This window comes from Chlorocebus sabaeus, chromosome 29, assembly GCF_047675955.1.
Source record: "Chlorocebus sabaeus isolate Y175 chromosome 29, mChlSab1.0.hap1, whole genome shotgun sequence".
Classification (NCBI taxonomy): Eukaryota; Metazoa; Chordata; class Mammalia; order Primates; family Cercopithecidae; genus Chlorocebus; species Chlorocebus sabaeus.
In genome coordinates this window covers 16,319,826-16,339,387 of record NC_132932.1, presented here as the reverse complement: position 1 = coordinate 16,339,387, position 19,562 = coordinate 16,319,826, and the positions used below count along the sequence as shown (strand labels likewise).

Sequence of the window (19,562 nt, the reverse complement as noted above, 5' to 3'; positions counted from 1 at the left end):
GCTAAACACAGAAAATGGGATTAGTGTTTAGAAATTTCTGTAGTTTGACATTGGCAGGATGACATCCAAATGGGCGATTGGTGGCTTCATCTCGAACAGGGTGTGGGCCAGGGTGGGCACCGTTGACCCCACGTGGCAGGACTCAGGACTAAACTGCCTGTCGATGTTAGATCTGAGAGGGATTAAGGATTAAAATGAATCAAACTGACCTTTCACTACAGAGTTTGAGAATCACTGGGGATGTTAAAGGTTGGGAAAGTTTGCAGCGGGAGGTGTGCCTTTAAGCTTAGGAAGTGGAAAGTGGGAGAAGAGTTGGACAGGCAAAAGACTTCTCACTCCCACTTCACCCTGGAGATCCCAACAGACCAGTTCAGGCAGAAAGCGGTTGGCTCCTAGACTAGCCGGCTACTCCACGTTGAGCCTTATCCCATAGGTTCCTTTTTCCTGTTTTTTAGAGACAGGTTCTCGCTCTGTTGCCCAGGCTGGAGTGCAGTGTTTGTTCACAGGCATGACCATAGCTGACTGCAGCCTTGACCTCCTGGGCCTGAACGATCTTCCCAGCTCAGCCTCCCAAGTAGCTGGGACTTTAGGCATTTGTTACCATGCCCAGCTTGTCCCATAGACTTTGACTCTGGTCAAAGAGCCTGGGGAGAAATTCCTTGATTCAAGGCAGAGCAAAGTGGTTTAAGAGATGGCCTTCTGAGTCCTGCCTGGCCTGGGTATGGAAACGTGGGCACTACCAGCTGTGCAAGCTTGGCCCACTGTCTTTCTTTGCCCTTCAGAGTTTAGAAAACAGAAATGGCTGGACACGGTGACTCAAACCTGTAATCCCAGCACTTTGGGAGACCGAGGCAGGCAGATCACTTGAGGTCAGGAGTTCAAGACCAGCCTGGCCAACATGGTGAAACCCTGTCTTTACTAAAAGTACAAAAATTAGCTGGGCGTGGTAGCACCTGTAGTCCTAGCTACTCAGGAGGCTGAGGTGAGAGAATCGCTTGAACCCAGGAGGCAAAGGTTGCAGTGAGCCGAGATCGCACCATTGTACTCCAGCCTGGGTGACAGAGTGAGACTGTCTCAAAAAAACAAAAAAAAAAAGAAAAGAAAAAGAAAACAGGTGAATGACAGTCATTCCTGGATGGGTTCTTCTGCCAGATATAAACAAGATATCACATACAAGAGGCTCCACACACAGTCTGCACTCAGGAAAGGGAGGAATTCTTTGTGTTGTTTTGTCTGTGTTATTTGAAAAAGTGGATTGCATTGTGGGTCCTCAGGAAGTTGCCAGCTGTCCTTCCTGTTTCCAAATTCCTGTGTGTGTGTGAGTGTGTGTGTGTGTATGTGCGCGCGTGTGTGTGTGTTCTGTGCCTGTGGTGGTGGTGGCCATGGTGTCGGCAGCAGCAGGGTTGTCAGGAAACAACCATCGGTTTCCTGCTGATTAACTCAGTTCCTGAAGGGCCCTCCCTGGCAGCAGGGGAAGCCTGGCAGCTTGGCTGGGCCTCCTCAGGCCTCTGCCTCACCCGCCTGCTCTTCTCGCCCCTTCCAAGAGGCCCGCCTGCCCTCCTGCTACCCTAGGGCCCAGGACACCCTTGCAGGCCTTCTGAGCCTTCTTTGTTCTGGCCATAGGTGGGGCACCCGGCCCCACCTGCCTCAGGTTTTGCCTGCAGGTGCATTTCCTTTGCACACCTGGCACCTGTCGGGGACTTAGACCTCTTCCACGTTGCCCCCAGGTCGGGCTTAAGAGATTTGGATCTTTTGAGTTGCAAGCCCTTAGAAACGATGCTGTGATGCTGTTACAGCCCTCTGTTCACTCAGAGAAGGAGGCTTGATGGCAGGGGCCCCAGGGCTTCCCTGCTGGTAGAAGGGGTATCTGGAGGGCCTCTGCCTTCAGTCATCAGAAGGAGGTTCTGGCAAGGGAAAGAGGCCTGTACAGTACTGGAATTTTGGATCCCTTGAGTGAAGGACCAGGCAGAGAAGGGGAGCACTGCTGGGGGATGTGGGGAGCTGGGCACAGGCCCGTGGCCATGGTGATTGGCCACATCTGCCTCACTTCACGTGGGGACTTGGCAACCACACAGTGGCCCTGGGGCACGGTGTGGGGGCTGAGACATGAGGCAGTGGTCTTGGTCTCAAACACCCCCACTTCCGGCTGCCGGGTGCCAGTGACTTGCTGTGGCTTCCTGCCCTGGCTCAGCATTGGCTATCCGGCTCCTGCAGCAGTGACATCTCCACTCTGGACCCATGAGCCCATCAGCTCCTGGGTGTGGACAGGTTTGCACAGTTGCCCCTGCTGCCTCTGTAATGAGCTGGCTGCAGACGGCAGGACTCCCAGGGCTGGGAGGGTGTTAGCAGGCTGGCTTTCGGGCCTCAGCACCATCGTGCTTCTTATGTTCTGGGACAGGGTCAGGACCATGTTGTGCCTAGCATCCGGCAGACCCTGGTAGCTTCTTAAATGATAACGCTTTCCAGCACTCACATATCTCATCTGAGTTAGACTGGGCTCTCTAGCTGGGGTGGGAAGCCCTGCACTTCCTAATACCTGGTGGCTGAGTCAACAACACGGGGACGTGTATTTGGATAGCAAACAGCGATCAGCAGCAGAGCCAGCCCACTGCCTTCCTGCACCCGCCTTCTAGCAAAAATGTCCTCTGGAAAGGTCAGCCAGGACTGGCTACATAATTTTCAGGGCCAGGTGCAAAATGAAAATGCAGGCCCCATGTTTAAAAATTAGTAAAATTTAAAGAACAGCAGAGCATGAAACCAAGTGCAGGCCCTTCTACACGTGGGGCCCTGGGCAAGGGCCCCGGGCAGTGGCACCATTGCACATCCCCAAGGCAGCCTGGAGTCAGCATTTCCCAGCCTTGTGAAGTCCTGATGCTTCCGAGGGTGGAGGGATTGGGTCCTCTTTGGTAGAAGAGCCGCTTGGTAGAAGATCCTGAGACGCACTCGCCCCACCCGGCCCCACAAGCAGCTTTCTCAAGGGCTGGAGTGACTTCCACTTCGAAGCGCAAGCACTTCACCTTCTCCTTTTTGTTCTTCTCTACCCTGTTTCCTTCTTTCTTTGTGAACTCAGAAAGCTTTGAGACTCCCCTCCCGTTCCTCCTTTCTTCCCCTTCACTCTTGCCGCCCGCCCCCCACCCCCATCCGCCTCTGTTTCTCTCTTCCTCTTTCCCTTGCTTTTATCTGGGGGAACCCCTTCACAGGTTTGCTGTATAACATTTCTCTTCCTTTCACTTGGCGCCGTTCAATTTTAATGTTCCTTTGAATGACACCAGGCAAGTGCTCCTTGGGTTTCCAAAGCCTCTCTCTGAAGTGGCTGGAGCCAGCGTCTTCCCCACCGAGGGACGTCCCTTCAGTGGCCTCTGGCTCTGTCCAGATGGTCTCTCTCCATTGGGAGCCTGGAATGAATTCTCATTGTGAGCATTCATCACTAACCACCTCCTCCCCACATTCAGCTGTCAGTCCTACTGGCCGCAGTGGAAAGAAAGCCAGCTCCATTATTTCTAGTGACAGACCTGGCCATCATTCCCAAGGTCTGTGGCTCCCATGCAGGCCTCGAGCTGGGGGTGGGGCAGGGCATGGGAAAGGGTTAAATAGATAAGCTCAAGACACAGTCCTGGCCCCCCTCGTCCTCTTCACACAGGAACCAGAAGGGTCTTCAGCAACATGCATGGGATCATGTTACTTCCTGGCTTCCCATGCCTGAGAATGGCATCCAGACATGGCCTTCAAGGCTCTGTCTGCCCCATCTCCCGCCACTGTTCCCAGTTCCACGTCAGGAAATTCTCCTGCCCTCCTGGAGAGGCAGCCCAGGTTGCTAAAGAGGCACTTCAAGCACATCTCAAAGAATGCAATAATTCTGGAGAGGTGGGGAGGAGGAGAGCAGCACAAGCAAGGGCCGCCTTCAGGGTCAGGCTAGAGATGGGAGGTCAGGCATGGTGGGGAGGAGGGGAAGTGGGACTGGGTTCGAAGCCTGGCTCAGCTTGGAGGACCTGGCAGGGGCTCGGGGTGGGGGTGGAGCATCTCAATCCTGGTGCACAATGGAGTCATTCAAAGGGCTTTTAAAAATTATCAGAGTTGTTCCAGGTTCATTCCCTGGGTGGGCCACACACTGTTTTTAAGTTTAGCTCTCCAACCCTTCTTCCTGGTCCTCCCCTCCCCTTGGAAGAAAGTCCCTGGGGCTAGGTCCAGCCTGGGTGTTGGTGTTGGCATTTGCCCTCCCAGGGCCACCGGGACTGGGAATCCCCAGGAGGGCTTTAGAAGGTGTCAGGAACTGCTCTGTGCACTGGGGCTTTTCTCCAGTGATGGGAAGGCTGCCGTGCTCAGTCAGCCCCAGGCCCCTGGACAGAAGGAACTAGGGGAGCACTAAGCACAGATGTCCCTAGAGAGTCTGCTGGAAGGGACCTAGTTCAGAAGAGGAAAGTGAGTCTCAGTCACCAGCGAGTACCACCACCAGGTAGCAGAGCTTGGGCTTTTCAGCTTTGGACACCACTGGCTAGGATGGAGTGAGGGCTGAGCTGGAACACTTCTGAGGAAATGATCTCTGACCCGAGCACGCCACGATTATGAGAGCATCTTCAGCACTCATAAGCATCGCAGGCTGGATCCCTTTCTCTGACCTTCGGATGTGGCGTGCCAGAATCTGTGCTTAAAGATGAGGGAGGCCAGGTTTCTGCCCTCGAAGAACTCTGGATCTCGAGGGGGCAGTGGGCCTAAGCATAGAATATTCTAATACGGTCCCTAGGCTTCCAGAGCTATAAGAGACAGGCTTGAGCAGGCAGAGACGAATTCCCCGAGGGAAGCCTTGATGAGGAGGTGAAGAGACAAGTGAGGGTCTGGTGGCTACCCCCTTTTAACCACAGGCCTGGCCTTCCAGCCAGGGTGCTGTACCAAAGTGAATGCTGGGGCCGCTGAGTGGTGCCCAGGCACTGATTTCCTCTTGACCCTCAGTCAGCTGAGCTAGGTGGGTCTGTGGATGGTTTGGACCAGCCTTGCCCAATTACCCCAGTGTATGGTCCAAATATTATTTTCTAGATGTGCCATGCAGATCAGGAGCACTGTCGCAGGCCCCTTTCTCTATCACCAGTGCATCACTTTCATTGTGGAGCAGGTTGGGGAACAAGCCAAAGGCTGGCCCCACAGACGCAAAGAATAAGTCACAACTCACCCTCATGGTGTGTTTCCTCCTAACTCCTTAGTTGGAATTTTCAGACTTGACAGAAACGTTAAGAACCTTCGTCCAGATTCACTCATTGTTGCCATTTTGCCACCTTTTCTTTATCACACTCTCTGTCACGTGGTTTTGGTGAGTCATTTGAAAGTGAGTTGCAGACAGCCCACTGTTGAGTATGTCAGCAGGTATATTTCAGGAGTGTGGACTTCCCCGTTTGCAACCACGGTGCCATCATCCCACCTAAGAAATTACCACTGTCCAATAATATCCAGTCTACATCCCATTCATATTTCCCCAGTTGAACTCCAAAAATGTGTTTTGTATGGCTGTTTTCCTGATCCAGAAAGCTTCATGCATTACATTTGGGTGTTGTGTTTCTTTACCTTCTTTTAATCTAGAACAGCCTCCCTGCTGTGTGTGTGTGTGTGTGTGTGTGTGTGTGTGTGAGAGAGAGAGAGAGAGAGAGAGAGAGAGAGAGATTGGCTTTGAAGAGTCCAGGAAGGCCAGCTGTGTTACACAATAGATTCATGTAATCGAATATGTTCAGGTTAAGTTTGCATAGTTTCAAAACTTGCCTGATAGTTGCTTCATTGTGTCCAGGAAAATCCTAACGCAGAGAGGCTATCTCTTTGGCTCTCTGTCCCTATGTGAGTCGTGGGGTATCCTGTCCAGCCACCTAGAAAAAGCGATGGCTTTGGTAACATGACATGTTATGTATAAAATGCTTCCTGCCAGGTGAGGTGGCTCACGCCTATAATCCCAGCACTTTGGGAGGCCAAGGCGGGTGGATCACTTGAGGCCAGGAGTTCGAGACCAGCCTGGCCAACAAAGTGAAACCCCATCTCTATTAAAAATACAAAAATTAGCCAGGTGTGGTGGTGGGCGCCTGTAACCCCAACTACTCGGGAGATTGAGGCAGAAGAATCGCTTGAACCCAGGAGATGGAGGTTGCAGTGAGCTGAGATCGTGCCACTGCACTCCAGCCTGGGTGGCAGAGTGAGACTGTCTCAAAAAAAAAAAAAAAAAAAAAAAAAAAAGTGCTTCTGATGTGTAAAGATTTCACTGGCAGGGCAGATATTCTCTTCATTTAGTGGGTGGGATTCTGAGAGGTCGAGGCTATGGCCAGGTCCACTATCTTAGGCAAAAGTGGACTAGAGCCCTGCCTTGTGACCCAGCGTGGGGCTCTCTGCAGTGACAGCTGGGAGTCTTGCCCCACAACTGTATGACAGGTGGTCTCACCTCATTTCACTCCTGGATCCAGCACGTGCTTGGCTGAGTGCTCAGCCAAGTATTGAATGTAATCTAATACAGTCCAATCCATCTTGATGACTACAAGTCATGAGTAGGAGCCCTCGGTGCTGAGCCCTCGGTATGGAGGTGTCCGAGCTGCTTGCCCCATCCCTAATGGCCCCAAACTGTCACTGGGTCATTTTCAGCCTGCATCCTGGCCAGCCACCATTGTAGCCTCCAGCAGCGAGTGGCACCCCTTTCACTTCCTTGGGTTCCCTCTGCATCTGCCATGGTCTGGGAAGCTGGATAACCATGCTTGGTAGAACTGAGTCCAAAGCCTCCAAGCAAGGGGCACTGTCCCATAAAGAGAAAAGTGCCTAGGACTCCAAAGGCCCCTCTTCAAGTCACCCACATCTGTTTCATTCTGGACTCTCAGCTTTTTGATATGCTCTGCAATTCTCTAGTCTTTTGGGGGAAATTTGAGGTGGCCAGAGAAGAGATCTCTGGACAAGTGTAATCTTGCTGTCACATATTAGGAAAGACCATAATGTACAACAGAGGTGCCTGATAAAGAAACAGTCAGCTCGCGGTGAGAGCCAGAGCCTGGGGGCACTTTGTGGTAGCCATGCTGCTGGATGACCATGCCAGCTTGGGCTGTGGCTTGATGAGGAACCCAGGCCTCAGGCCTGTGCACTGTGGCCACTGCCTCCTATGCATGTAGATCATGCCGCCTTAGTTGAGGAAGTCGTATCTGAGGATCTGGTTCCCAGCTGTAGGCAACAGCAGGAACCCTGGTACCCAGATCCCCCAGTCTCCAGGGAGGTGTCCCTTAGTGCTCCGGATGCGGTTGTTAAAGCCACATGTGAACACTCTGCAGATTTTCCCTGCGAGGTACAAGCCCTCCAGCCTCTTCCACCCAAATGTGTCACCATGGGCAGCACCTCCCTGAATTCTGTTCTTTCTTGAAGGAATTTCTGTTCCCATCAATTCGTAAGCACAGTGCCCCTTCTATTTCTTGGCTGAATGCTCTGGGGAGTTCACAGTGATCTCAATTTGACTTAACAGTGACTCCTTTACCAAGCCTTTTGTGCTTGTTTGCTTGCTTTTAATTTTGTTTTTTATCAGAGTAATATATGCATCTTTTTTTACATCAAACAATACTGATGGGCTTCTAGTGCTAACACAGTAGGCCCCGCCCCACCTCACTCCCGACTCCAGCCCTCCAGCTAGTTAACCATTTGCAAACTGCTTACTTCCTCCTTCCTGTTGTTTACCTCCATGTTCTGAAATAATATGTTACTCCGATGACTTCTTGATTTATCAATTTTGGACATTATCTTTTGCCTCCATATTCTTGTAAGTGAGGACTCATCTCTCCACCACCCTATCATTCCTCCTCCTCCTCCTCTCTTAGTATTATCATTAGGTCGCAATTTTGGGTTAAGCCCACAGTGTAAATACTATTCACTGCTAAACATGGCACTGAACTACTATTACTTCTTTGAAAAAAAGAATTAATTATTGTTTCTGTTGTTCTCACCGCATTACTTTTCTCTGTGCTTCTGATTCCTCCTAATATACCAACAGATAAGGAAAACATCATTGGATATTTATCTGTTGGTTCACTGATCAATTCTATTTTTTTTTTCTAGACACCTAGGTATCTTGCCAGTGAAATTCTTTTCTTTTCTTTTTGTTTGTTTCTTTGTTTGGTTTTTAGAGACAGGGTCCCACTCTGTCACCCAAGCTAGAATGCAGCAGTGTGATCACAGCTCCAACATCTGGGCTCAAGTGATCTTCCCACCTCAGCCTCCAGAGTAGCTAAGACTACCAGCATGCACAATCATGCCTGGCTAATTTTTAAATTTTTTGTAGAGGTTGGGTCTCACTATATTGCTTATGCTGGTCTCAAACTCCCAGGCTTAAGCGATCCTCCAGCCTTGGGCTCTCAAAAGTGCTGGGATTGTAGGTGTGAGCCACTGGGCCTGGCCACCAGTGAAATTCTTTAAATCTTTTTCAAAACAAATGAAAATTTTGTTCACTTTAATATATTAAAATAACTCCATGCCACTTCCTCTGAAAGAGCTTCCCTGACCCCCCAGCCTCTCTAAGGCTGCCCCTCCTCTGTTCTTACACACCAAATTAAAATTGCCTGTTGCTCTCACAACACCGTAAGTTCTTAAGGGCAGGACTGAGTCTTGTGCACTGCTATCTCCCTAGGAACGCACAGGAGCTGGCTGGCACATGGTAGGTGCTCAAAACGTATTTGTGGGATTTGCCTTTGTCAAATGGAAGCGCAAGGGTGATTTTATAGGCTGCTGGTGGCTAGGTTAAATATCTGCCCCATGCCTCTTTGTTTTTTATTTTTTTATTTTTATTTTTTTTTTTTGACGGAGTTTTGCTCTGTTACCCAGGCTTGAGTGCAGTGGCATGATCTCAGCTCACTGCAACCGCTACATCCCAGGTTCAAGTGATTCTTTTGCCTCAGCCTCCCAGGTAGCTAGGATTACAGGCGCCCACTACTATGTCTGGCTTATTTTTGTATTTTTAGTAGAGACAGGGTTTCACCATGTTGGCCAGGCGGGCTCGAACTCCCGACCTCAGGTGATCTACCCGCCTCAGCCTTCCAAAGTGCTGGGATTACAGGCGTGAGCCACCGCGCCCGGCCCCTATGCCTCTTTGTATTTTCCATGCCCCTCTTCTCTCCAGCCTGCTTGTTGGGTTCTGAGGCCCTCCTGGGGCCTGTTCCAAGAAATAACAGCCTTTTCCAGATAAAGATAGCAAAGGAAGCGTTTTCTTTCCCTGATCCATGTGTCTCCCCGCATCCCCTCCAGGCAGCATTAGGTTGGCCCCAAGCACTTCAGGGCTCTGGACTGGTCCTCGTCGCTTTATAATCCCAGCCCACACCACTGAGCTCGTCACAGACCGAGTGCTCAATAGATGAGTAAGGTTGAGACTCGCTCAATCAATCAGTCAATAAACCAATCAGTCTTCCTCCACTCAGCCTCTCTGCTCCCAGGCATTTCTCATTATCTAGCGTTTGGATGATCAGAAGGAAAAAGGAGCCTTTGCGTAAAGGTGACCCCATTTCAGGTTTCCTCATGACTCGATAGGTACTGAGAGATAGCAGGAGAAGGGAAGACAAAGAAGGGGGACGGGGAACACTCACCTGTGAGCACAGAGGCACATTTTGGGAGACACTCAGTCACTAGACTGAGGGCTGTGTGTGGGCATTTGCTGGCACTGTCTGGTGTGTAACTGAGGCCCAACCAGGAAGGACAGGAAATCTAAATCCAGGTCAGGGCATGTATATTGCACGTAGTCTTTGGGTCTTGGCTAACTCAGGAAGGTGCTGGTCTGCAGTGACCCTTGATGTGAGAACACACCTCAACGTCCACAGAGGCCCTCCCTTGTGAGTGACATAGACCCAACAGCTGGTGGCCTGTAAAAAGAGCCAACCCACCCGCTCACCCTCCTGGAGTGAGGGCCCAGCCTGAGCAGGTGGCAGGCTTCCTTGGAGCAGTCCCTTGAGGGGACAGCCCATCCCAGGGCTGACTCAGAATGTCCTTCACCCCACATATCCACCGGGGACCGAGCACCTCCTGTGTGCAGGCAGCCGGAGAACCAGGTGGACATGGCCCAGGCAGGGTGAGTTGCCATGGCTTTCACCTCCAGCCAGAGGAGCTGTCTCACTGAGACCCCCCTCATCTGCCCCCGGCTACCTGGTTAAGGGCCCAAGGGCTCTGAGAGAGGAGACCTGCGGGCACCCAGAGGTCCGAGCTGCCTTTGGAGACCGAGCCTTGTGCACAGCATCACAGGCTGTCTCCCTTGGCTCACCCAGGACCCTATGGGAGGAGGCCACAGCCGGGCGGCCAGGGCAGGGAGCAGCCGACCCTGTAATAAAGCTGATGGGCACTGGCCTGTGGCGTCCCTGGAGAGGGAGCACTCCCCTTGGGGGTGTAGCCTGTTTGGGGGAAGCCTTTACAGCAGCTCTTTGATGTTTCTCCAGTGGAACTGAATTTATTTTTTGTACTTTTAGGAATTAACTTGCAGTGCTCAGCCGCTCCCTCCCCAGAAAGGAGAGAAGGAGAAAAGAAGAAAGGGTTTGCATTGTCACCGTGATTGGCACCGCCTGTGAATGAGGGGTCACTGCTTCAGGCTGCTCCTTTTCAAGCACGCCTTTCTCCCCTGCACGCTGCATTCACGCTAGAACATTCTTTCTTTCAAAGCTTCTGTCTTTCTCTCCCCCGCCTTTTGTGTCTCTGCCTTCCTTCCCTTCACTTTTGCCTTTCATTCCGAGCCCTCACCACCTCCCTCGGGGTTCACTCTCTTCTCCCTCTCTTTTTTCCCCTTTTTCTTCTTCTTCTATTCAGTTCCTTTTTTTCCCTCTTGCCTCTCTCTTTTAAATTTCTTTTTTCTTTTTCCTTTTGAATAGTGCTTCTGTTTTCAAGGGAAGAGACCAGTAGAGAAGTGGGTTTATTTGAGGAAGGGAGAATAGTTTTTTTCTCCATTGTTCTAAATGTGTAAAACAACAACAACAACAACAAAAAAAAACCTGTTGAAGGCACTGTTTTCTTTTAGGCTCCTGCTTTAAAGAGGGAAGAGTGTTTGGGGGTCTCCACCAGCTGGAGGGACCTGTTTGTCACACAGGAGGAGTCCTGAGTGGGTCAGCAGGGATAGGTGACTGAAGGCCTGGGGTGAGACTGGCAGGATCTAGACATGGCCTTGGGATCCCTCCCTTCTGCCTGGCCCAATATGGGGCTCGAGGTGAGGGTGAAGGCAGAGGTGGATGTGGTCCCATGGGCCTCCCCACTCTGGCAGAGCCTGGTGTCACCATTCCCTGCCGAGGAGGGCTAAGTGGCGTCCGTGTGAACATGACGCAGGGGCTGAATGTGAGGAAGGGGGCCAGTCCACACTACACCAGCTGGACCAATGGCTGAGCTGGATAGCCTTCACCAAATAAGGGGCCTGCCACCTTGGGTTTGGCAGCCTGTGTTGACACATCCTTTGTGGCAGGGACGCATGTGTCCCACGCATCAGAGGGATTTTAAAATGTCACTTGGGAGCTACAGAGAATATTCACTCAGGTTTTCCTAAATTATCCAAACAGAACAGTTTGATTCTTTCCCTGTAGGCCTCTTTATTTTTCTTTAAACCTGTGGAAACGAACCTCTTCTGAGAGCCGACATACACTTGTCAATCAGGCGTGTGCATATGCCTGGTTAGCACGTTAACTTTACCTGCTAAGCAGTGGCTCCTCTCCTGTGTGCCTGGGTGAGTGGATAGGACCGCAGCAAGGCCTCCACTTTCTACATCCCCAGGGGCCACCAGTCGCTGTGGTCTGAGGAGTAAAGGTGGCCCTGCCTACTCTTGAGGTGTGTTTATACCTGTGTAGACCAAACCCCTGCACTGTGTCACACTTCCACATTACAATCACTGCTCCCTCCCCCGGAGTGCCTTTCTTCTGTTAATCCGCCTGCTGAACTCCTACACAACCTACAAAACCTTGCTCAGGTGCCACCTCCCCCTTTGACTCCCCCACATAGACTTAATTACATCTCCCTTTATCCACCTTCTGGGAGTTGTATGTCATAGCTATCAACTCACCAAGGTAATCATCCATTTACTGTGGCTGCTGGAGGGTGGAGACTGTTGTCTTCATCTCTCTAGCTCCTAGGAGAATGGCGTGCTGTCCGTGTTTGCCAGGCAGAAAAGCCTTGCAAAACCTCAGTCACTCTACAGTGACCTCAGAGCTTGAGCCTGGTCAACTGGAACAGCAGAAAAAAGGAAGCTGGAAATGGCAGATGGCTTCAAGGACACGAGCCATGGAGAGGTTAGACAGTGACGGCTGACAGGTTTGCCGTCTAGGAACCGTTGCGGACCTGGGTAAGGGTGCAGCTCTAGTGAGGTCAACACTGAGGTGAGCGCCGAAGCCATGAGAGATGGTTTCTCTGAGGGAGCCCACTCAGGCCAAGGCCTGAGCCCAGGGGCCGCTGGGATGCAGGAGGCCAAGGAGTAGGCTGAGGTAGAGGGTGGTGGTGCGTGGCCTGGGAGCCCAGAGAGGGTTGTGTGGCTGCTGCCAGCTGAGGAGGAGGCCCAGCTCAAAGCTCCTGTGTTTGGCAAAGGGCTGCCACGTTCCAGAGGACAGTTGAACTCTGGTGGAGGGGACAGATATCATAGAGTAGAGCTTGAGGAGGTGATGGAGGACATAGATCTGGCCCCAGTTCAGCGGGTGGAGAGAAAACAAGAAATTGGACATTGCCAGGGTTGCAGCGGGCTGTGGTGCAGGCAAGGAGACTAAGTGTGCATGAAAGCTTTGAGCTGAAGGCCAGAGAGGGAAGAGACACGAGGGAGCAGGGGCCAGGTCTCTTAGGGAGGACCTACCTGCATGTCTGGGCACATTTCTGCCCTGCAGAAGGGGCACTTCAGGCAGTGGGCCTGGAAGACCCTGGCTACCTCCTCAGAGCACAGAAGAAGGGACCTGGTCACACTCTGGGTCCCCCAGGGCCACAGAGAAAGCTTGTGGGGCTCCCGTCCAGCCAGGGTTCCCAGGGGCCCCAGGAAAAACCATGGTCTCTAGGGGGGCACAGGGCTCTCTGCAGGAGGAAGCTCCCTCTGGGAGGGAGCCCTGAGATGTGAGTGGCCTGGGCTATGTGAGATGAGGGCTTCAGGCCCAGGTGTGCTGGCACAAGCCATCAGGCCTGGAGGTGTGGCCGGCAGGACCCTCCCAAGGCAGAACCCTGTGTGCCCTTCCTCCTGCGCACCCAGCTCAGTGCCTGGCCCATAGTAGGTGCTTCATGAATGTTTGCTGAAGTGTGAATTGCATGTGTCGTTAACAGATGTAGAGTGGAAACAGTACAGCTCACAGCCAAGTGCTGTGTAAATTGTAAAGCCTCATGCAAATGGGAGTCCTATCGCTTCCACCCCACCCCCGGCCCCTGCAGAGCACAGGGCCTCAGGGAAGGGGCCATATCCTCCCCAGGGAAGACTGGAGGAGGGCGGAGGGATAAGTCAGTGCCAGGTACGGAGGGCAGCAGGAGAAGGAAGGGCTAGTGACCAAGCCAGACACCCAGACGGGTGGGGACAATGAGCCCACTCATCAGTAGTGACCAGACCCAGGTAGAGGAAGAATGTCAGTCGGATGTGGAAATGATGGAGGTGGATCTGAAGTCCCAGATGGTGCTGAGTCCCTACTATGTGCAAGTTGGGTGCTAACACCCACTTCCCAGGAGGAGGGTCTGGGGCTCCAAAAGGGTTGGGGAAAAAGCTGTCCTCCCTTTGGGTCTGGGTGACCAAGACAAGATGAACTGTGGGTAAAGGTAGCAGGGAGTCTGCTTATCTAGGGACATTTGGGATTTATGTTCCAAGAGAGGGATCAGAATGGCTTTGGGGCAGGCACCATAGAGATTTGAGCCTGGGCCCAGGGGAGGAGGCCACCACTGCTCTTCCTGGCCCCACCTGCTTCTCAGGATACTACTAGCAACCCGGAAGCTGCCAGGGCGGGCCTGCCTGACCATCAGGTTTTTCCGGTTTGGGCAAGAACATCTCCTTACACCCATTAAGACGCCCACCCACAGCCGAGCTTGCCTAGAGATGGAAGGGGGGTTGGAGGTGGGTGGGGACAGGACAAGGGTCTGAGTTTGTGAACAGGCTTTAGTGGCAGGCACGTTTCTGGGGCCCCAGTTTCCCAGGTGGCAGGGGACGTAGCAGTCAATTCCCCACTGAGAACTGGCATCAAGGAGTCCAGCTCCTCCAGTAGCTACTGTGTGGCCCCAAGCGAGCTGCTGAATGCTAATAATAGCAGTAAACACCATAGGCGTGCCAGGTTCTGCTTTCAGCACTTTACATATTTTAACTGGTAAGGCAGGTGCTCTTGGTACCACCCCACTTTAGTAAGGAGAAAGAGTCATGCCATTGGGAAGTAGCAGAGGATGCAAACTCAGGCCTTCAACTCTAGAGTCTGGATCTAAACCGGTGCTTCGAAACCTGGTGGTTTTTTTTTTTAAGTCCATTTCTAAGCCTCACAGACTAATACTTTATCAACCTGGCTCAGATGTCACAGCATTGTCACATTGCTATACAAGTTTCTTTTCTTTCTTTCCCTCCTTCCCTCCCTCCCTCCCTCCCTCCCTCCCTCCCTCCCTCCCTTCCTTCCTTCCTTCCATCCTTTTTTTGACAGAGTCTTGCTCTGTCATCCGGCTGGGGTGTAGTGGCGCCATCTCAGCTCACTGCAACCTCCATCTCCCGGGTTCAAATGATTCTCCTGCCTCAGCCTCTGAGTAGCTGGGAGTACAGGGGTGCACCACCGCGCCCGGCTAATTTTTGTTTTTTCTAGTAGAGGCGGCGTTTCACCACGTTGGCCAGGCTGGTCTTGAATCCCTGACTTCAAATGATCCACCCATTTCGGCCTCCCAAAATGCTGGGATTACAGGCGTGAGCTGCCGCGCCCAGCCAAGTTTCTAAGGCTTCCCTTATCTATTTGGAAGCAGTGCCAGAGCTTGAGGGCCATGCTGCAAGGAGCAATGTTCTAAAGCTAGTAACCTTTCTGTTCCTCAGTTTCCATATTTGTAAAACAGGGTGATGGCACCAGTACCAACCATAGACTGCAGTCAGAATTAAATGACACACTGTACTGAAAGTTGGCCAGGCTGGCACTGTCACTCTCAGGGCAGCCAGCCAGTCTGTGAACGTCAGGTTTTGCCATCAGGAATAAGAGCCCACGCAGGTGCTGCCCATTCAGATGCCAGTGCAGAACCTGGCAGGGAGTGTCCCATGACCTCATGCCTGGGAAGGGCTTTGTAAACTGTAGAGGGCTGTGGCTGTGTGAGCAGGCCTGCTCATTCTCTTGCCCAGCCTGTCTTTCGGAGTCCCAGAAGATCTTGTGTTTCCTTCTTCACTTTGGCACCCAGAGCTGGGGGCATTTGAAGGAGGGAACCCACCAAGGCTCCCAGGGGCAGGCCCTGAGTACTTCAGAGCCAGGACACAGCCCAGCCCGTCCTTGCGTCAGCACAGGGAGGAGGGTGACTCTTGTCTCCTGGCTGTACACACATGAGTGTGTGTGGGCTTCACACAAGAAGCTTCTGGGCATTTTGGTTTCAGGGGTCGGGGCTAGCACGGGGCGGTGTGGGGGTCCCATTCTTGGACCTGGCCCTTCCTCTGTGACCCATCTGAGCTGCATTTGTTTGCTGAGGAGTAGATCATTCCAGCTGGCAGGAGTGTGATCCCAGAAAGAGGTTATCTACACTCTGATGAGGAGAGTTGGATCTTGTACTTCATTTAGGAATGCGGTCTTCTGAGCTACCTGGATGAGTTGTAAAATTTCAGAAAAGAGGTAGCGTCTGTGATGAGACTTCTAGAGGCCCACAGAAGATGCCTTCCCACCTCTCCAGCGTCCTCCTCAGGTCCTGGGGCCCAAGGGACCCTCACAGCCCCACAGGCACTGGGGTTGAGACTGCCCATTTCCTGGCAATCCAGGGGCTCCCATGTGGACAAAGGACTTCAGCTAGAACCTTCCATGGGACCGGGTCCATTCCCAGCATCTCTGTCCTTCCTCACACCTGATTTCATTACTTTCTCCAAGTGTTCATCCTTTCCCAACTCCTTCAAGGGGTTTAGATATTTTTAGTGATAGTGAGAACATGCCACATATTGAGGGGCCCTGGGTGACTCATATTGTATGTGTACATATATTGTGGTGTAAAAGCTAAAACTGACCATTTATCAGAAGCCAGCCCCCAGCTCCAGGTGTATCCCCTTGCATTATCTTATTGAATCTTCTTCCCCATCCTGTGGGGAAGGCAGCTGTTACCCCCATTTTACAGTTGAGAAAACAGAGGCCCTGAGAGATGAAGCAACTTGCCCAACACAGTACAGCAAAGAGGTGGCCATGCCAATTCTAGAGCTTCCCATTGCTGAGGGGCCCCACCCTGCCTCCATGGCCTGCCCCAAGAGGCCTCAACCCCACAGGTAGTCGCACCCCAGGCAGAGGGGACGGAAACCCTCACACTACTAGTCACGGCCAGGCATTTGCTAGTTTTATTATCATCCCCTCTGCTAAAGTCACTTTCGCCCTTGGGTCACACATGCGTTTGAATTCCAGCATCTGGGACACATGGCCCAGAGCCCACCACCCTGCAGATAGGGCTTCCAAGCTCCTACAGGTCATCCTCTGTGATCCAGATTGGAGAGGAAACTAGTTCCTGCTCTGGGCTGAGCCGACCACGTTGGGTACCCTCCCCGCTGACATCCATGGTCCTGCCCTCAAGACCCTCTTCTGTCTCTCCTTCCCAGACCCCACTGTCCTCTGGTTTTCCTCCCGCCTCTCCTCTACCCTGCAGCCAACAGGCTGCCTTGGCCGCCTCCTCTGTGAGCTCCTGGTAATGTGCAGACCCAGGAGCTCCTGGCTGGGATGCCCATCATGCAGCTCCTGCCTTCTCTGAACCTCTTATCTGAGGTATGCATCTCCCTCCAGCTCGACTGCAGGGTCAAGTGTGGGTACCCGAGCTTCCGCCCCTTGCATAGGTCCTACCCCTCGGCTCACTGCATGAAAGTATCGTTGTCAGGTGACTGAGGAAGGCATGGCTTTGCGCGCCACTCCTGCCTGCCTCTAGTGAGAGCCTGTGTGGACAGCCGCATGTCTGATGTCTGCGTGTGTACACTATCAGCTGATATGCTGCACCAGCCATCCCTCCCCCCAGGAGATACACGAAGGCATTACGTGAATGAGAGAGGCATTCTTTACTCCTCCTGGCATAAATCCGTACTCGAGCTGGGTGTGTGGGTGACTGCAAAATAAATGTTGATTACAGTAGTGGCTTCGGGAGGCAGCCACTGCCAGGGGCTCTGCTGGCATGGAGGCCCAGGGAGGAGTCATAACGCTGCTGTGAGAATGGAGAGGGCTTGTGCCCAGGCCATACTCTTCGCCTGCCCTCAGACCTCAGCACCTTCCCTACCTCCTGCGCTTCTGTCCGCTTTCCCTTCCTTTCTCCATCCCGTGCTTCCAGCCTGGGCAGGCTCTCCTCTCTGGCTGGGTCTACGGGGGAAGGGGTCTTCGTAACCAGCTTCTTCTCCCTTCTCTAGACCTCTCCGTACCCCTCCACCCAACCTTTGGGTAATAAACACCACAGATCATACTCATTTGTCTAATGGGCTCAGTTAAACCCCCTAACAACTCCAGGAAGTGAGAACCATTATCTCATGCCACAGATGAGGAGACTAAGGCACACACAGACCAAGGTGTGAGTGATGGGGCCAAACTGCATTCTGACTCTGTGGCCCATGCCCTGAGTTTATCGCCTCCTAACGTGCCCATTTATATGGAAGAACATTCCTGATCCCTTAAATTTGTTTTTTTTTTTTTTAAGCACATTTATTTACTGCTATTTCCTATCTGATACTTTCCACTACTACTTTGTGGTTCTTAATCTTGCCTCTAGCCAAATTGTGAGGTCCTGAGACTGGGGATCTTTGTGCCTCACCAGCACCCAGCACCAGCCTGGCTGGATGATAGGAACAATAATAATAGCAGTCGCACAGGCCAGGGCACCGTGGCTCATGCCTGTAATCCCAGCACTTTGGGAGGCCGAGGTGGGGAGATCACTTGAGGTCAGGAGTTGGAGACCAACCTGGCCAACATGGTTGAAACCCCATCTCTACTAAAAATACAAAAATTAGCCGGGTGTGGTGATACACACCTGTAGTCCCAGCTACTTGGGAGGCTGAAGCAGGAGAATCTCTTGAACCTCGGAGGCAGAGGTTGCAGTGAGCCAAGATGGCACCACTGCACTCCAGCCTGGGCGACTCAGCCAGACTCCGTCTCAAAAAAAAAAAAAAATTAGCAGTCACTCCCAGTAACTGGGTCCTTACTATACACCAGCCCTTATGAAACACGTCATTTCCCTTATGTCCTTTATCTTAAAAGCACAGGCAGACTAGTAGTGGTGGTTCACACCTGTAATCCCAGCACTTTGAGAGGCTGAGGTGGGCGGATCACCTGAGGTCAGGAGTTCAAGACCAGCCTGGCCAACATGGCAAAACCCCGCCTCTACTAAAAATACAAAAATTAGCTGGGTGTGGTGATGCGTGCCTGTAATCCCAATTATTTGGGAGGCTGAAGCAGGAGAATCGCTTGAACCAGGGAGGCAGAGGTTGCAGTGAGCTGAGATGACACCACTGCACTCCAGCCTTGGCAACAGAGTGAGACTTCGTCTCAAAATAATAATAATAATAATAATTAATAAATAAATAAAAGCAGAGGCATTTAAGTTAGACCCAACTCCACTTATTCTCTGGTGTACCCAGTGACCGTGGGTGAATCGCTCAACTCCTGTGCCCTGGTTTCCTCCTCTGTAAATAGGTTTTGTTGTCAATATTACGTGCTGTATAAAAATGATCTCAATAGGCACAACTCCAGGCTGAAAGGAAGGGCGCAGTGATTAGATCCTTCTCCTGTCACTATACAGACAAGGAAACCAAATCCCAGGGAGGAGGTTGAGACACTTGCCTGAGGGTGTACAGCTCCTAAGTGGCAGAGCTGGGGGTGGAGGACAGGTCTGCTGGGCTGAGAACCATGTACCCCTCCCTCCTACCACCTGCAGAGGAAGGGGCCGTCCTTCCCCGTTTCCTCCTCACCTCTGCTGCTTCTCATCTCCCCCTCCTCAGACCCTGCTCCTGGGGTCCAGGAGGTGCTGAGCCAGCCTTTTAGTGGAGGACTACCAATACCATACCCTCCTCCCTGGCCTGATCCCTGGCGCAGCAATACTTCTCACCTGCAGCCAGACACTCACACAGCTCGAGGGCTCCTGAAGACCTAGGGCCCCTTTCTTTATCCCCATGTGACATTTTTTTTTTCGCAGGGGATCTCTTCTCTTGGTCATTTTGAGATGCTGGAGCCACAACCATAATCGGTCTGCTTCATTTTCTGCAGTCAGTCTCCATTCCCGGATCTTTGTTTCTCCTGTCATTTCTGATCACTCGAGATTAAACACAGCAATAGAGAAGCCAGGAGGAGGCTGAGCTAAGGAGGACTCGGAGTGATGTGACCTCACTCCTCCCAAGAACACAGGAAGAAGAGGAGTAAATGGGGAAGAATGTGATTATAATCGGCTCCAATCCTGCCTTTATCTTTTACTGGCTCTGTGACTTAGACAAATCATAGCTTCTC

At 52.1% G+C, this 19,562-nt stretch overlaps 1 protein-coding gene across 3 annotated transcripts in view; it reads left to right on the top strand.

The window, feature by feature from the left end:
* The window catches only part of ZNF710 (zinc finger protein 710), an 80,436-nt gene that overhangs the window by 31,935 nt on the left and 28,939 nt on the right, over positions 1-19,562 (top strand). The window lies entirely within an intron of this gene.